At 42.3% G+C, this 19,936-nt stretch overlaps 1 protein-coding gene across 2 annotated transcripts in view; it reads right to left on the bottom strand.

Moving 5' to 3' along the window:
• The window catches only part of large2 (LARGE xylosyl- and glucuronyltransferase 2), a 193,161-nt gene that overhangs the window by 139,682 nt on the left and 33,543 nt on the right, over positions 1-19,936 (bottom strand). For both annotated transcript variants that reach the window (XM_056404211.1, XM_056404376.1), the window contains one exon: positions 11,214-11,315. The gene's annotated coding sequence lies outside the window, so the exon portion shown is untranslated. The remainder of the gene's footprint in view (positions 1-11,213; positions 11,316-19,936) is intronic.

The following is a 19,936-nucleotide window of genomic DNA, read 5'->3' on the forward strand; positions in this document are numbered from 1 at the left end:
GACACAGACACAGACAGAGACACAGACAAAGACAGAGACAGAGACACAGACAGAGACAGAGACAAAGCTGTAAATAGAAACAGAGCACGTAGATGGGAAATGCTGTCAGTATTTGCTCGGTCACAGATCTGACAAACTGATGGATGTAACGATGTCAGTTAAACTGCTGTTGCTATGGAACTGTGTCAGCAGCGGTTGCCATGGCAACAGAATGTTCAACTGAAACCAACTGGATCATATTTAATTTGCCTCATCATCAGTACCTGAAACAAACACGTCTCCACCCAGCTGCTTGCATTTTCACAAACAGGCTTCTGTTTTGTTTCTTTTTTTCTTTCCTTTCTTTCCATTTTTCCGGCGAGGCCGATCCCTGCAGACCGGTCTGATTTCTGTCTGTGTGAAACCAAGCAGCTGCTGGGTTTAAGAAAGCGTTCAGATGAACTGCCAAAAAGAGGAGGCAGTGAAGTGCACATTCACATCAGACTCGAGCCTCATCATCATGAAGCGAATCAACTGTTCTCTGTCTATGACTGAAACCACAGTTGGAGAGAAAAACTATTCTCTACTCGTCCTGATGGAGAGTCCCATTGTCATGGAGTCGGTGCTCCTGAACACGAAGTCCGTGTCGGCCGTTAAACAGATGAAAATAGCCTGTTCTGGTCCGAGCAGGTCACACACTGAAATAACACCATCACATCATCACGCTGCACGTCTCATGCTCACACTGAGTCACTGCAGTCACTAAATACCAGACGGGTGGTGCACAGGGAGGATGTCAGCTCCATCAACTGTCTCAAAATACTGAGAGACAGAGTTACCAATGTTCAGAGCTCTATCAGTGACTTCCTGTTATCATTATCTCTTAAAACAAGAGGGGAAGATACTCCATGCATCAGTTCCCTCTACTTTAAAATGACAGCTGAATACAGAAATTCAACTTTTTACAGAACGCAGCCATTTAAAAACAAATATTTATTTCCTTGCCGGTCCAAGGTGCAACATCCAGAATTCAGGTCCAACGCTGGGCCTTCGTCACACATTAACCCTCTGTCTGTGTCTGAATCACCGTCTGTGTCCAAAATAAAATGTTTTAATTCAAATTTAACCAAGACAAACTGACTCCTATTGACAGGAGGTTGCAGAGAGGTTAACTGAAGAAATTAGAAAATATGTTTCTTTGTTTGGAATAATCGAAAACATGAGTGATATTAAAAAAGAGAGAGAGAGAGAGAGAGCACAGAGCGGTGATGGTGACTGAAACCCCAGAGGAAGCTGAAGTCTGAGGAAACAACAACTGTCATCACGAGCTGCAAAACATCCTTCAACAGACAGAGAGAGAGAAAGAAAAGCATCTCAGATCATTAACAGGACGTGTGGATCTGTCAGAGATGTTTTCTAAAGTTTTTCAATCGTTGGCTGAAGCCAAGTGTTCCTGCAAATTAATGAGCAACAAAATCTTATATGAAACAAGTGTCTGACAGAGAGAGATGAGTCACGAGAGCACGGTATAAATACCAGGCTACAGTCCTGGACACACAGGAAGAGGCATCAACGTGGTAGTTTTGTGTCATCCTGTCATAATGTTCAGCACTTCAGATTCTCATTTTAGCAGCGAGTGACACGGTCAGGCGCTCAGACAGACAGACACTGTGATATTATGATATTATTATCATGCTGTGGGAGGAAGTGGTGGAATTATAATTATAATATTGTATTTTATGTTTCAGGTATAATCGATGCTGCCACTTAACAGCACAAGTTTTATTTGTCACATGCCAAGGTTCAATGTGCAGTAAGCAAAGCAGTGAGATGAGAGTCGGACTCAGCAGCAGAACCGACTGACTGCAAACCAGCCAATCACAGCTGACATTGGGGGGGGGTGGGAGCAGGAGTACCTGGAGGAAACATGCAAGCTCCACAAAGGAAGAACCTCTGACAGCTGACGGGTTCGAACCCTTCAGACTCAAACACCATAAATGTGGCTAAGCTAGTGGAAATACAAGCTGGAATGGCACAAAGCTAATCTACCGTTAGCGGGGCTGAGACACTACGAGAGCCAGCAGCATCGACAACCAGCAAGCTTCAGTCAGTTACTCTCGATGAAAACACTTTTCACAACCATCATATCAATCAAAAACAGTCAGTCATTTATATGCACGGTTATTTATTTGCACTAATGAACTCATTCTCCCATGTTATTGTCGTTCTCATTTTAATATTACAAGTTGTTTTTTTTATTCTTGCTCTGATGTTGTTTCTTCGTGTCACTGTTGTTTTCTTGATGCGTGCGGTTTGTTTTGCACTGGATGTGCGTGTTCTTTTTTTGTGTGTGTATTTGTGTGTTTTTAATGTCACTGTGCCTCCAAATAAAGTTTTTCTTAAATTAAATGAAAGTTTAAAAATACAGCATGCAGTAAAAGAAATATCCTTAACTGACAGGTATAATATGTATGAATTAGGTAAATGTCAATAATGACATCTTACTACCCGTGCGATGCTCATAATTGTGTAATTTGAATACGAAATGATGATTAAATTGAAGATAATAAAGTTTGTAACGCACCAACTCTCTCACTGCTCCGTGCTGCAGATGTTCTGTTCCATGTAACTGAGGTAAAATAAAAGAATCGCTCACTAAAGACCAAAATTAAATATATTTTCAAGCTAAAACTGCTTCAATCTTTGTCTCATTTTCATGCAGCTCGCACTGGTGCACGTTAATGACAATAATCCCAGTAATATAAATGATTATATTCATCATGGTAATTCTACAATCGGTTACCTGACCCTCAGATGTAAATCAGACTTCCTCTTGAGTCCATCTAGGTTTGGGTCTGATCTGGTTTCTGGCTCTGGGAGTGTTGTGCGTGTTCATCAATATTCAGAGCACCGACATCCAACACTGGAGGAACATTAATTTTTAATTTGAGTGATGATCCCCTTTAAGAGTGGATTCTGTCGGAGGCCGAGGGCTGGAAAAGATTTCTGAAATCCAAACTGAGCGAGGCGTTCCTGGCAGAGACGGAGGCACTGCAGCGATAAAAGCCCGCCGGCTGAAAGCTGAATCCCCTCCAGACAATATACAGGATATAGTACATCATCATTTTATGATGTTTGATGGATCCATGAGTCACGGGGAGATGAAGGGCTGTGATTTAGTGTTTTTGGTGGAAGAACATTCTCTCAGCCTGCCGCATCTACTTTAAATTATTGATTCCTTGCATTTTCTTCTGAATGGCATTCAACAGACTGCACGGCTGAAAACACCTGAACCTGTTGCTTTCAGCCGGCAGGTTTACTGCACCGACTGAGGGGGTGGGAATCAGTCAGTGTTTCCTCTGATAGATTTTGCTCCCGTCCGACTGTCTGATGAGTTTTTGTGTAAAATGGCGGCTCTGTAAATTCTCTTGTTCTCTCTCTCTCTTCTTCCTCAGACTGACATTCAAACCTTTACTCTTGATGTTTTCCATCAGTAAAATACGTAACTTCTGTAACAAAAGACGGTGTTGAGAGATGTCGGGAAGTAGCGTGGGGTCATGGGAGTTGTTGTCTTCACTGTGTCGTCCAGTTCTGATTCCTTCAGTGGTTCAGGAGGTTTTTTACCAGCAGCTGGGGATTAAAACCAGTAGAAACTCTAAATAATACAGTTTCATTTTAAAAATGAGTGATTCACCGATGCTGTTCAGTGGACACAAGATGTCTTGGAGAGGCTGGGAGCTGAACTGTCCAAGCTAACTTCAGATCCAGACGTCCGACGACTGAAATCCTTCATCTGGTTCAAACACAGAGCTGAAACCCACCGAGGTGTAAAAAGTGAATCTTAAAAATGTGACTTAAAACTAGATAAAAATCAGTTTTGAGCTTCTGCCAGGCAACCACAACACTGGCACATGCACAAAGAGGATATGATGTCATGGACAGGCGACCAATGAAATGGAGCGTTACCATGATTAAAATCACAGATTTCTCTGGTTTGAGAATTGATGGAAACATTTAAGACAATGTCAGAACACAACTCAACAACATGTAGAACACAGGTCTGTTTGTTGTTAGAAGATTTAACGTGCAAAAGTTACAGATTATAACTTTAAATATTTACTGCTGGAAATACACTAAAGAATGAAAAGTGTCCACATATTTTTGTCCACATTGGATCATTTGTCTTAATGTTACAGAATATAATGATGCACCTTTCCCGTCTCAACATGACAGTGTGGCTTTTAAAGAAAACTGTATCAAACAGACACACACACACACACACACACACACACACACACACTTTAAAAAGCTGTCTTCCAGTGTGGATCTGGAGGACTGTGCCAACACAGATGGCTCTGGCAAATAAAAAAATAAAAAGAAAGAAACGCAGGGTCATCCAGACAAACCATTAAACTTGGCTCAAGTTTTGCTGTAAAAAACAACAGCCCTGAGGAACACACTGTGTCGGCCAATCAAATATGAGTAAGTGCTCGGTCCAGATTATTATGTGTAGTGTAATTCTACTGTTTATCTCGTGCAGCATCGCTTCATTAAGACTGGACTTTTTAAGGCCAATATACTGTATATTTAATGATATGTGATTTAAATCTAATGACGATAAACCAGCTAATGTCTTTTATTTATTTAGTTCTTCTATTTTAAAACATTTGATTTGATTTAGATTTAAATTTGGTTGTATAGGAACTGTGCTTCTTTGGCGTTTGGTCACACATGAAGCAGTACAAATATATGTGCAGAGAGCGAGTATCAGCTGATATATTGACCCGGCTGATCAATCGGTTCATGCAGCTATGTGGCAATATCAAAACTTACAAACAGCCTCTTTAATGCAGGATCATTTCCAGACTGAATGTTCACTCAGCGATGATGGTTTTCACAACAGACTGAATTACCATAATATTTGCTGCACAGATTCCCATTCACTGGAGAATGACTTCATTACTTTGGTGCCTTCCAGACTTACAGGTTACTTACAGGTCAGATACGTAGCGTACCTTCAGTAAACACTTCCAAAACCTGAAGAACAGCAGAATAAAACCCCCTCTCTTTATCTCCTTTCCTCTGTTAGCAGCTTGTGAAATGAGAATCGGTCGAGATGTATCTGGGTTAAGAGCAGCACTTCAATAAGAAACCTCTCAGCGGCCTCCTACGTCTCCGTGTTGGAGATGACAGGACGAGTAAACAGTCCTGACTTGTTGTGGTCCAATATTTTGCTCTTTTTTAGAATACAAGCAGATCTACAGCACGCCACGGCCCGCGCTTCGCTTCCTGAGCAACACGCAGAGGCAGAAACACACAGGAAGTGTTAGTGTGTGTGTGTGTGTGTGTGTGTGTGTGTGTGTGTGCTGCAGGGCTGCTGACACTGTGTGACACACCGAACCTGAATACACCAGAAACAGGAATGAGTCAGGCTGTCCCACAAAGCACACTAACGTGGTTGGACTGTTGCTGCAGCTGAGCAGTGCAGATAGAGGCTGAGACAGGAGCCCGACGAGACGAACGTGTGTTTGTGCGAGCCGGCCGAGGAGATACTGGTTTCTCCTCCAGCGCCTGTCTGCTGGTGTCAGCTGCCCGGGGGGGGCCACGCTGTACTGTATCTACTGCAGGTTTTCGATGGCTTTGTCACGTTTCAAGATGCAGTTTTAACTCGCGGTATCGCCTCGCCACCTCGCAGAAAACACCAAGGTCAGCAAAGGAACGACGGCTGCACTCTCTCCACACAAAATGAGTTCTGACAGTGTTTTCTGCTGATTATAATGAGAACAAATTGAGCTTTAAGTGCGCTGGGTGATGAAGGAGCGTGGGGCTGTTAATGCCTGGCCCTGCGGGGTCAGTAAACAGCCCGACACAGACACAGCAGCGCAGGACAAATCTAATTAATGCCGCAGTGTAAGTGGTTTAATTTGACATTTGTACATTTACAACCACCACAAGGAAACACACAGATAACACGCAGACAGGATTAACTCATGTCTTGGTCATCATAACTACACATGACAACATTCAAACTGAAGTTTTAATGACTTCCTGTAACTGTGGTGTGCACTGAAAACAAAGTGAAGCCCAGTTCACACAGTAAACTGCTCTGTGCGAGCACAGGATCTCACAGGACATAAAGTGTGGATGGAAACGACTTGAACGACAAAGTCAGTTACTGCTCCACGCATCCATTTCCATCCACTTAATCCAGGGTTGAGGCGCAGTCGCAGCGGGCGAAGCCAGGTCGCCCAGACATCCCCCTGACCAGATATATAATCTCTCCAGCGTGCTCTGGGTCTTTCCCGCTGCCTCCTACAGATGGACTTACCTGAAGGACCTCCAGTGGGGGGGGGGGGGGGGGGCACAACAACTCTCTGAGGCTGAGTGCAGACGCCCTCAATCCTCAATCTGTCAGTCACTACCCAGACCTGGTGGCTGTAGGTGAGGATCAGAATGTAGATCGACCGGTACACCGAGAGCTTCGTCTTCCGGCTCAGCTCCCTCGTCACCACAACGGTCAGGTACGACACCCGCTTCACTGCTGACTCCGCCCGACCCACCTGTCAAATCACCCGCTCAAACTAGCTGCAAACTTTAACTACAGACTCCATTAGGACTTTAGTCATCTCAACATCTGGATTAGGACTCTTTCATTTACTGTTAGCCACCATCTGCCTTTGTTTTCTCCGATACATGTAAATCAGGGTCAGCTAGCTACCATGACTGTAAAGTCTTTATTTTTAGATATTTATTTTAGATATTTCCCCACAGTGTTTTAAACGTACTGTGACTTAATGACTTTATTTCCTTAATAATTTCAGGAAGGTAACTTGGTGATGAATGTCTGGCTGAGCTCCATCTGGCCCGCCGGCTGCAGCTTGTTATGTAGCGGCGAGGGCTGCGAGGGAAACCCGGTTAACGGAGAGCGGGCGGCTCATCAGGCAGCAGGTATGAAACTGAATCTCTATCAGCTGATGATCAAACAGCAGCTGGTGCTGGAGACGGTGCGGTGAACTTTAATTTTTATCTTTTCAGAGCTTGGCAGAGACACAGCAGCAGCTTCTCCGTGTGGATTTAGCCTGAAGTATGTGTTTATTAATCTGTGTAGTCTCCACACCTGATATTTTGTTTACCTGCTGCTTGCTAATAAGAGTCTACCTGCATGATATGATGGAGATATATTTGATTATTGACTAAAACTAAGTGTTTTTGCCCAATTTAGTGAGATTGTGTTTCTTTAGGGGTCCGAGCAGCGAAGGCTAGATAACTACTAGAGAAAAACTCATGACATTTGACAGATCGGCTGCACATTCCACTAACGACTCAGGCACAAAAAGGGAAAATAATTGTCCCGTAGGAGGCGCTATAATAATGAAGTAAACATTTGTGCAATTTTCTCATAAATGGCTCGGGTGACATTCAAAATTCTTTTTCCATTTTCATCTCTGAAATCATCTGCATCTTTGCTCTCAAAAGAAAATTGAGCGTTAATCAGCTACCTGGATGAAAACGACTTCAGAAACTTCAACCTGCTGCTAACGAGCTAGTCAAAGCTCAGGGTGAGAGACACGGAGGAGGAGGAGGAGGAGGAAGTGCGAGCCAGTATCCTCACCTGCTAGAGGTCTCACCTGATGCAACCTTCTTTTCTCAGGCTCTAAAGCAGCATAAAAACCTTTTGAGAACTTAAACCCTACAATAAAAGTCAAGGGGTTAAGCTCTCAGGTGGTTTTTATTTCATGCTTCTATCTGCTTCACAGGCTGAGAAATAAAGGTTTTAGTGAACGTCAAGTTTTTCAGGTTTTAGGAGGTTGTTTTCAAACAGTGCTGAGGTTTTGTTTTTCTTTGTTTTTCTTTGGGGGGGGGGGGGGGGGGGGTAAGGTCCTAATGGGTTAAAGGCTGTGTGGTTTGACAGGAGGGGTTCAGTCAGGTTTTTAACAGTTTATCTTGATGATCTAAACCTATCTGGAGTTCAAACTGACAGTGAACGCACCTGAAACACGACTCCAGTGAGCACAGCAGGTCGAACGTTGAAGAACACTATTTTTCTTTTCTATGAGTCTATTTATTTCTGAAAAGCTCCGCACCAACAACACTGTAAAAACTCCATGTGTCTGACCTTGACTTTCTGAGTGTTAATCACAAAGCTTTTTTATCGTCTTAACAGCAGTTTGATTATTTAGAAATATTTATACGAAGTAGAAAATACAGACTGCAGATTTTCTGAATATTAACGTGATAAACTGTCCTCTCTGATGAGGAGATGTTTCTTATTTTCCCCGAGCAGCACAGATGAGAAACCTGCCGACCTGAGCTCAGTGCAGCAGGTTAATGATGAATTAGCCCGCGGTTCTGCTGACAGCAAACACAAAGAGCCGTCGGAGAGCCAGGCGCCGCTAACGAGCAAACAGAGAAACAGCCAATTAGACAGCTCAGATAAAATCCTTAAATAAATGTGAACATGCTGAAAATAAGTGTTAATATATCTGACACTCAGAATATGACTCAGAGCAGCAGCTGTTGTTTGTCTGTGTCCCACACACAGTCTAAGATGGCCGAGGAACAGTGGGCACATTGAGAACAGGCTGACGTGGGCCGAGAACCACGACGATGACTGATCGACAACGACCTTTGACCTGTTCATCGGGACGACAGCCAATACTCTGTCCACACGGGAAAGACATTTAGACATTTAAAACCTAAGAAATGAATGTTTCTGTTGCATATAAACACAGCTCTGTGCAAAAGCTTCAGGCACTGAAAGTGAAATGAGGATTTTTCCAAAATAATGACATGAATATTTTTAGAGAAAAATTAGAAATTCAAATAAAACTTGACTAAAAAGTAGAGTTACCGCCTTGTGGTTGTTTCCTCCACCAAGCAGCCAAGTTGCAGGAAATACGGTCACAGAGTTACAGCGTTGAATTGTGTGTTATTGCAGCACATTATGATGTCACAGTGAAGTTGACCTTTGACCTTTTGGATATTTTATATATAATCCTTACAGACTAAACTGTGTCATAGTTAATGAATGATTTTGTGAGTTACGGCCAAAAACGCGATGAAATTCCCTCTGGGCGTTTCTGAAATATGGCATTCGTGAGATCACTGTGACCTTGAACTTTGACCTTTGACCGCCAAAAACTAGTGAGTCGCTAGCTCAAAGTGACCAAACGAGCCGGGGGCTAGCTGGTTAGCATGTTAACTTAAACAGAAGATGTGAAACAGACAAGAGTTTGGTGTTTGTTTCCACCTCTGGAGACAGATGTTGGTGAGTAAAGGAACGAAGTGTGATGCTGAACTCACAACGTTTCTTCTAGACTGGTAAGTAAACAGCTGCTAATGCTAACGTTAGCTATGTAGCAATAGATAAACTTACAAATAGCTCCTTTAACGTTAGCTTACATACAGTAACAGTAGCACATTACTGTTTATTTAACTTTCACTCTTTTGAAAAAATAAACAGTATATTGTTGCTGTTTTAACTTAATAATTCCCCGTTTTAAAATGTGTTTTAATTGATATTAATCCATTTTCAAAACTGTTATTGTCATTGATTTTCTGCAGAAGTTTCATGTCATCACAACAATAATATCATAATTCTGATGGAGCTGATGAAGATATTTAACACTGTGTGTGCATCAGATAAGAGGAAGTGAGGAAGAAGTGATGGGGGGGTGAAAAGAAGGAATATGAGCGACTGAGAACAGGTGGAGAGCGGTGATGAACGGGAACAGAGAAGTTTTCCAAAGCTCAGGTGGCGTTATTAAAATGCTCACGCCGTCGTCTCAGACGCGGCGTGACGGAGAGTTACTTCAGCAGCAATCTGGAAAGTAATCAGGCCAATTTGTTACCTAAATGACTCGTGTCCCACTGGAGGAATGCTGGTCTGAAATCAGCTGAGTGATTTGTCATGCTGACAGGAACAAAGCTGAAGCAGCGGTGTGAACAGCGCGGCTTGGCAGTGAATAAACAACAAATTACAACAACTTCTGACCTGAGTAACAGGAGTCACGGCGACGGAAACACACTCTGCTCACAAACCAGGAGGAAGTTTAAAAAGTTTTGCGTGTTAATAAGAAGCAGGAGAGGAATCGAGACGTGTTGAGGAGGAGAGGACGACACATGTCAATCACTGGCCGTCATGGCGTTCCCAGAAAAGACGCCTATTTTTAGACCAGAGTGAAAAAAGAAAAGAAACGAGCCTGGACTGTTTCTGTTGGAAAAGAGAGGAGATGGTACAGACTCGCTATAAACAACACGCTAAAAACATGCCATCCAACATCCCAAACTCAGTTCAGGTCCGAGGTCTGCACAGGTGTCATCTGCGCATGAATGTGATTGGACGTGACAGGACCTTAGTGTCATAACACGAACGATGCATGAATCGAAACATAACCAAAGGCTTTGAATGCGTCGTTAACGTGTTAAGAGATGGTGGCGCTGTGGAGATCTCCGACACGAAACTATCTCCACATGCTCAAACAGCACGCCTCAACCCGTGACATCAAAATCCAACAACTCCTCCGTCCTGCACGACCGCACGGGTCGTTTGTTCCAACCCTCCGATACGACGTGCCGGACGTTGGTTGTCATGGTTACAGTAATAAACATGCAGAGTGTACCAACAGTGGCTCGGGTTAAAATAAGCGCTTCCTTAAGATTAGACAGTCTTTGTCGTCATGGTTACAGTAATAACAGCGTTGATAACTTCGTCGATCGGTCGTGGAGAATAGAATCAACATAAACTGCTGGTTTCACATGGGAACTGAACACCGTCCATCCACCAACAGCTCCTCCTCCTCCTGACGTGGACTCATCTCTCTTTACACCACGTCACCGACACTTTTCTCTTTGCTCCCGCCATAATTAACCACGACCACTAGATGTCGCCTAGCAACAAAACGTAACTATGGGGCTGCACAGACGACCTGCGGGCTCGTTTCTTTTAAATGACATTAATGAAATAAAAAGTTGGGGCAGATGCGGTGACACAAGCAGCAGCAGGAGTGAAAGGACCGGTCCGGTCAGCTTGTCTGAGTGATGTAGGCGTCCCTGAGCTCGTCTCGTTCCGTCAGCAGTGTCACCTTCAGTGTGTGTTGAGAACGTGTGCAACAGACTCTATATATTTTCTGAGTAAGTGCGTAGCTGCAGTTTGGCTCTGACAGAAAAGCACCATCATTTATCTTTTCTGTCAAAACAACAGAAAACTGGAGGGAAGAAGAAAGTCAACCCACCTGCCTGAGCTGGTGTTCTGTTGGACCGCGGCGCAGACGGACCGACGGAGATATTGGTGAAATAAATGTCCTCTGTCCTGACCCTAGGCTTCCTGTTCAGACCTGTGTAAGAGACACACCATCATTTACATTAACATACGTAGATATAACAGCTGATGAGTGTGTTCCTGAGCTCTTTCAATGAAAACAATCTAATGGACTCATCCCTGTAGTCTGAGAGCAGGATCCTCCGCTCGGTGCTCTGGCTTCTTCTGACACTTCAATCCTGTCCAAAGAGACATCCTTGCATTTTAAAGGTGAATCTCTGAGGTTGTTGCTCACATCTATTTAACCTCTAGTCTTTTGTCTTTGTCCTGCTGGATGTCCACCACATCCCGTCTGGTCTATGGAAGTTATTACAGAATGTAAATAGATTTAAAGAGCTGCTGCTGAAAGATCACCAGCTGCAAGTTCCGTCAAAATGGAGTCTGACATAAAGAAAATGTTTGGGGGTATAATTTTCATAAAGCATCAATGGCCTCACGTCTTTTTGATGTGATGGTTTATGACGTTATTAGTTCACATGCACAGCGACGTGTCAGAAACAGGATTACTGACTAAAGCTCACCTCAGAGGTCCGCGCCTTTCACCCTGCATCTGAAAACAAACAGCATGTGTGTGACGCCTGCAGCCACTGACACCAACAGATGTGTTGGCTGCTTGTTTTTGATGCTTTTCTGTGTGTGTGTGTGTGTGTGTGTGTGTGTGTGTGTGTGTGTGTGTGTGTGTGTGTGTGGATTCAGAGAAGTTCAGTGGCTGTGAGACAGAGCCAGACTCAGTCAGACCTTCCTCTCCTGCCAAGCCTTTCCTTAATGTTTCCTTTTATGTTAATAATAATATAACGGATCATATAATTCAATGCAGGATGAGCCACTAATGTGGTACGAAATGAAAAATTTAAAAAAACTCCTTCTTTCACTGGTGCAGAATTGACAGTAAAGTGCAGCCTCATCACATTTTTAACTGCAGTGTTTAACTGCTCCACACACTCTCTCACACACACACACACACACACACACACACCGTCAGTGTGTGTGCAGCAGTTACAGTGGCAGCTGGGGAGAAATGTTGAAGTCTCCATCTCAGGCTCATGTATGTAAATGAAAGCTGAAACACAGTTTAAACATTTATTTCCCTGGAACAAATATCACTGTGTGTGTGTACATGAAAGTTTAACCATTTCCCCAGGCAGCCAGAGACCACCGGCGCTCTGCAGCTGACAGTATTAGTTGATTAATCAATTAGTCAGTGGACAGAAAGTTATCAAAACAACTTTGATAATTAATTGTTAAAGTTGTTTTTTTAAGCTTCTAAAATGAGAATGTTTACTAGTTTTCTACAACAGTGAACTCAACATCTTTGTATTTTTTATTTGTGGTCAAAACACTTTATAACTTAAATATGTCGACTTCAGCTTCAGGGACTAAATGAGCATCTTTCACTCTTTTCTGACATTTCACACACAGAACGAAGAGAATAAGTGATGTTGATGTATTGATAATGAGATGGAACATTGGTTGCTGCCTTGCCTGAGGTTTTCTGTGTTAATTACTTTACACAGAGAGTTGAATTAACCATCTCAGAGCTCAGTTATACGACACAAAACAACCACAATGCAATGCAACATCTCCATAAAAAGACAGAAAACGACAGTTGTGTCGCTTGTCATTGTTTTGTGTCTCAGTCTGGGGGTTCAGTGCAGGGGGGGGGGGGGGGGGGGGGTCGGGGGCCTTTTACCCTTTTCCCTTATAATCCGTCCATTTTTCCAATTTATTCCCCAGATTGTAGAAGACAGATCCAAAACATGTAACATAAATTATCACATCATTAATCACTATTTTATATGAGATCAGTGGATATTTACACTACAGTTCTATATATCATTTTAGCATCTTCCAGGTCCTGGAATTGATTAATAATTGAGGGTTTTCACGATCAATCACTGACTTTTGGGCTGAGAAGTTTTTTGGAACTGTACGACCAACCTGATTTAATCCACCTAGGAAGATCTGGAAATGAAATTTCCCTGCAGCGAGTAGGTTATTAAATGTGTCATGTGTTTGTATTTTATTACTCACATCACTGAGGACTTTAAAAACATGAGCAGCGTCCTGTGCTAACCCGCTAACCACGATTATTAGATTTGTTTTAACAAAGCTGTTTACAAGCCAGACAAATGGCACAGACTTGGACATGAGGCATTATGGGAACATGAATGTGTGTGTGTGTGTGTGTGTGTGTGTGTTTATGTCTCAATCAGTGCCCATATTAACTGAGTGTGTTTTAATGATCTCTAATTGGGAAAGAAGCTCATCAGAATGAGATCAGACACCAATCGAATATGAAATAAATCCAATACTGAGTTACACACACACACACACACACACACACACACACACTCAAGTCACAGAGGGAGATCAGGCTCCTCAGGAGAAACACAACGAGCTGTAATGGGTCCGGCCCGCCTCCTCTGACAGACACGAGGAGGATTAAATCGTGTGAGTGACGGCTGAGCGTCCGGGAGGACGGAGACGAGACGGACACGTCTGCTTTGATCCTGAATGACACGACGTCACTGAGTCACATAACAGAGAGTACAAAGAGGACGAAGCTGCAAACAGCAATGAATATTCATGAGCAGAAAGGTTCAAATACACAGAATATACATCACAACACAAAGTCATGAGAAGTGACGAAAGGGAGGAACTGAAATGATTTATTTTCTCAGTCATACGGAGAAAAAAACGGGAGAGGAAGTGAAACAGAATCTTATCTGAGAGATTATGATGTCTTAGTTATAAAGTAAATAGAGTGTAAATGGTGAAGCCAACAGAAGCAAACGCTCCCAAATATCACGTTGTCTTTAGAGCGTCTTAACTAACTGAATCTGGGCGCTGTTACAGCCAATCAGAGTGTCTGATTCAGAGGCTTGGCTGTCAGTTGTATACTGATTGTAAACTCAAACTCAACAGGAGCAGTAATGTTTTATTCTGATCTCAAAGTGAAGAGAAGTTGGTCTGAGTTTATTGTAGAGACAGGAAACCGGTCTGACCAGTCGGGCGCAGCAGATTCTGCTCCAGAGAATGAGCACAACTCCTGATCAGATAAAGATAGAAACTTCAAATCACCTCTAGAACAACTCAAACAAATGTGTTGAAGTTTTCTTTTAGTTATTATGGTTTACAGTGTTTTATCTATAAAATATGGAAGAATTCAAGGTCCGTTTTTTGGGTTTTTTTTTTCGTTTAATGGGCTGTTATCCTCTATTAAACTGTACAGAAGTCTTTATTGAGTGACATATATAATTAGCATTAACATTAATGACGTGTAGCACCTGGTGAAACTTTCAAAAATTTTATAAGGCAAGAAAAAAGTTGTTAAAATGAAAGAGTCTAGATAAACGAGAACCTCACAATCAAAAAGGACGGAGCTTTGTGGCATCTCTGGCCTTCTGTACATTTTCATGTTCATAATTGAACCAATCATGTCTGATAGCAGGAACAGCACAGCCAAAGAATAACCTCTTTATCATTGGATATTGTAAATCAATGATCACAAAGGCAGCCAGTCAACCAGGACACACTATCAGCTCAACACCAGCTACAATTTATTGAATTTGTCTTCATAATGTCTGACTTCATTCCCCGAGCGCTTCACCTCGGGGGCTGAGGGAGAAACGAGGGACCGAGCCGTGACAGGTCGAAGGTCATCGCGGTCATTACACCTCCCTCGCCTCGGCCCGGCTCTGACCGCAACAAAAACATTTCACCGCGATCACCGCTCCAGTTCAACTCCACTGATCTGAGACCGGTGTCGTGTTCGTTTAAGTTCAAGTTTGTTTGTATAAAACAAGATCAAAGTTCATCACAGTGAGAGAACGATGGAGAATAGATTATGTAATAATCTTAATCTTATTGTTAAAAGATTGAAGACCTCAGTTCAGCAGGTCACTTTAGGTCTGCAGATGTTTAATGTTTAATGTTTATACTTAAAACAAGTTGCACCAACACTTTTCTTTATATTTGGGGAGGAGGCAGGTTTTTTTTGTCCACTGGAACATCTAAATAAAACATTAACAATGCTGAGGTCTTGCTTTTTTTATCAATTAATTTAATAATTAATTGATGGTTTTTAATTTATAGAATACAGCCCCTTACTGCCTGTTTCTCGTGCTGCAGTAGAATCAGAGAGAGTAATAGAGTCTAAATGTCAATGCAGTAACTAAACTTGGTGAGGATTAAAGAAAGGAAGAAGAAAAATGTGGAGAACGATCGTGGTCATGGTACAACGTCGTTAGGAAACAGGAAACCGCGGTCGGATGTTCTGGCGACCCAAACATCCACCTGACTCTCTCCTTTGCTCCTGTCATAATTACTTCAGCTATTAGAGACATGAAACATAGAAATTAAAGAAAAAGGTTTGTGCATGTTCTGCCCAGTGGCTTTATAATGAAACTTTATTTAGGAAACTTGAATGTCACAGTGGAGATCCAACCATTTTTATTTGGATATACTGAATATACTGGACATACTGTATACTGCCTCTGGTTTTGGATACTTAATAGTGAGATAATTAATTCATGACTTTATATTTCCCCTGTTGAGGAGAGTTTTCTTCTCTCTGATGTCTGAATCTGCTGCTCTTTAGAAATGAGGTTTTATAAGCAGAACGAATGAGTCATGAATTTTGATCCGTTCCTATGAAACTGACTCCTCTGACATTTTATAAAACAGTTTGATTTATCACCATCTGGACCAGCTAAATGACATTAAATCACTGCTGTTAATGAATCAATATGTTGACACTCTGAAAGGAACTATTGATTATCGGCTACAACGAACCATTATTTACATTATTAACTGATATACTGTATAACCGCTCATGGCGTGCTCAATAAAATGTCAGAATAATAAATAACAAACTTCCATGACTAATTACCAGAGTTTAACTATCTCTATGAAACAGAAAGAAGCAATGAAAACTTTGCAGTTGACTGGTTACAATTGTTCTAACGCGATGCTGCTACTTTTACTTATACAACTAGTTTTTCAGGCTGTGGCTCTAAGTGACCACTGCACCATCAGTGAGGAGCGCACAGTTAAATGGAGAGAGACGATCATTAATTCAAAGAGACAGATCAGGGAAAAAAAAAAGTTTTTAAAGTCAAGTCATCCACTGGAAACTTCTTAGCGCTTTAAATGTGCTCCTTCACTTATTCAGGACCACACACACACACACACACACACACACACACTCGACTGCTCTGAGCCCTGCATGTTTTTATATTACTGCAACATTAATTCCACTTGTGATGTTATTGCCCAGCAATGGTTTTGTTCAGCAGCAGTCAAACATGCAGGAGGAAGAGGAGGAAGAGGAGGGCCTCAGTTTTCTATTTGGATACAGGAATACAATTAATACAAATTCATTTTACTGTAGAAACACGACAGCTGGCCTCATGGTGGACTGAGTTAATGATCAGATCTCACTGGTGTGAACTCATGAACAGGTTAATCAGCTAAATCAGGTTAAAAAGAGCAACGTACAGAAGGTTTGTGCAGTTACAGCTCCTCCAGTGTAAAGGTCTGTGTCCATGTGTAGTGTGATTATAGATCAGCTCTAGCTTCTATATTAATACTGTGAAAGTATCAAAGCCTCAGTCCACAGAGAAATGCACACAGCCTGTATTCAGAAACTGAGCCTTAAAACCAGCCGTCAGGACTTCTGGAACTTTGTGATGTCACAACAAAGCAGTCACCAAGCCCCGCCCACCTGGACCCACCATCCAAACCTTGCAGGATTTGGTTTTTCTCTGGTATTGCAGATACAAATGTTCCCTGTAGCGTTGAATCCTAATTATCTCGGTGGCCCCTCCCATGAAATTTCCACTTCCATGAAAGACACATCAAACTCTAAATGGCAGGTTTCCACGAATTTTGCATATTCATTGGTCAGATTTTGATGACCACAACCAGAGAGAACAAAGCTTTTCTTTTAGCTCCACTACAAAAAACCCTCTAAAATCACCCAACTCAGCAGAGTCTCTTTGGTGTGATGAGTTGCCATAAGAATCCTCAGAGGACAAACACCAGGACTTAAAACTTCAGTCTTGACAAAGTAAACTGAGCTAACCCTGCTCATAATTCCTGCTTTTCACCTCCTGGTCAGGTTTTCTTCAGACAGCCTCTGATCCCCCTCAATTACTGGGTGTATTAATACATCGAGCCGAGTGACTCAACGGAGCGTCAGGATGCTCGGGTCCTGACAGGGAGGAGGGATAGGCTCCCCGCCAGGGCCTGACCGCAACGTGACTCCAGCCGCCCTACTTTCTGGTGCTGGAGAAAAGAGCCGCTCTGCAGGGGAAGAGAGAGGCTAATTGTCGAGAGAGTCGCTGAAGGAGCAAAACTGAATGAACTCTAATTAGGACACGATTAGGGGCTAACTCTCACAGCTGTAAAAATCCATTAACCTTTAATCGTACAGTTCATCACACACTTGAGGTTAGTGTGTGTGTGAGAGAGAGAGAGGGGGAGAGAGAGAGAGAGAGAGAGAGAGAGAGAGAGAGAGAAATGAAGCCACTTGGTGTGAAGGAAACATGATGATTGATCAAAACAATGAGGTGTGAGAGCAGAAGCGTAAACAGCTTCTTTGTGAACTGGTCAGACTGAATGTGAGTTATACAACACTTGTTAGGAACGCCTAGCTAAAACAGACCTGTGATAAATCCTCCTTCATGAAGCTGAAAATGTTCAGTTTATATTGAACAGTTGAATGTTTATGATTAAAAAAAATAGATATATCATTAGACTGTCCAATCCCGGCTCACACTGTGTTACTTTTTATGGCCAATTGGAGGCAGTAGAACAAGCCGTTAAATCAACATTGACATATTAACCAACATGATCGTCCCATTGGAGTCAAGTGTTTGTGTCGGAAAACAAGCATCAACCTCCAAGACTGAAAAATGAAGCCAACACTCAAGCGTCGAAAGCTGCAGTTCCTCTAACGACCACTAGAGTCTGGCTCCAACAGTGAGTCAGTCCCCACAGAAATAAACATGTTTACAGCCTGGTACAAAAACTGTTTTGGTCTCTAGAGCTAATTTCCTCCTTCATGACACCTGTTTATATAACTCACCTGATTACAATATATTAAGGACGACAGTTATGAATAATTGAGGGCGTGGCCTCTTCGAGTGACAGGTGGGTGAGCGTACGCTTGCCACTAATCAGTGTGCACAAAAGTCTCAGCTCCACACACGCCCCTCCTCTTTCACCATTTTTGGATTAGCTGGGAGTTTTGGGGCGGAGTCAGGCACTGCCAAGATGGCAACAGTAGAGCAGCTCACTCTGAGCTTCAAAACTGCTCGAAACTTTGCAGAGAAAAACACATCTTCAAACTGTCTTTTGTTTGATCAAAAGTTCAAATACACCAAAAAAGTCTTTACAAAATATGTGACAAAGAAAAGTAGGAAATCCTCCCATCTGAAACAAAATATTTGCCATAGTTTAATTTTTTTTTTGTTTGAAAAATGACTGAAACAATTAGTGAATTATGAAAACGGTTGACGATTATTTTCCAAATGATCAACTAACGGTTTCACGTCTAGAGTCTGCTGTTGGTGCTGGGCAGGTAAAGCACAGTGCGTTTATCAGAGGTTGTTTGACTAAAACTGCTGCTGCTGGAGACGCTGAGGCTGATGCAGACAGTAAATGTACAGAAACCAAAACTAGGAGTTGGTGTCAGTTCTCTTTGGGTTCATCTCTACAACTGACATCTTTCACACTGATCTAATTTAATTTGTTGTTGATATAATGTTTAGCTAAAATTCTGTCTGAATGTAATGAAATAATAATCTGCACTCGATGTTTGACGTTTTCCACTTGACACTCTCTGAATCAGCCATTATCTCATACTCCGCTCTTTACCTCCTCCTCTCTATACGTTCACTTGTTTACTCTGAGACGATGTCGACTCTCTGTCCACATTGATGCACAATTTTCTGGAAGATTAACTTTGTTCCTTCAGTTTGATTATCTGACGAGCTTTGCACTAAGTTGTGATAATGATAAAGCAGATGACTCTGCTACATCCTCTTATTTCATTTTATACATCAACCTGACACTAAACTAAACAACTAAATGTTGGATAGTTGATGTACTTATCAGTAAATATAGATGTAATGTCATTAATAAACATAGTCACCTTTAATATGGTTCAACATTAAAGCTACTTTCAACTAAACAAGAAGAGACGTCAGCGCCTGTAGATGAGTCATCGGGCCTTCGGCTCGATCAGTAACAAGATGCGTCATCCGTCCAACTTTCCGCAGCAATGGCCTTTTAAAGTTTAAAATGTTGGTTTTTAATTACATCAGCAGCCTCTGGCTGGTTAATGACACGTTTTTAAATACCAGAAGAAGGTGAAAACAGTTGTTGTTGACACCCGACGCCTGATGCCGTGTTTGTGTTACGAAGTTTGACCTTTAATAAAAGGCGTTCCCACGAGGCCGCACTAATGACGGCACACTGACATGTGATGACAGATGGATGTTATCTCTATCATCCCTGCTTCTGTCATGTCACGTGTCCAGACCATGACCCCCTCACCCCCCTACCCCCACCCCCAAATATTTAGTACTTCCTATAATTAAGGATCTGGGGCCAGTTGCACAAAACACCTTA

The sequence above is a fragment of the Seriola aureovittata genome, chromosome 1 (genome assembly GCF_021018895.1).
Source record: "Seriola aureovittata isolate HTS-2021-v1 ecotype China chromosome 1, ASM2101889v1, whole genome shotgun sequence".
NCBI lineage: Eukaryota > Metazoa > Chordata > Actinopteri > Carangiformes > Carangidae > Seriola > Seriola aureovittata.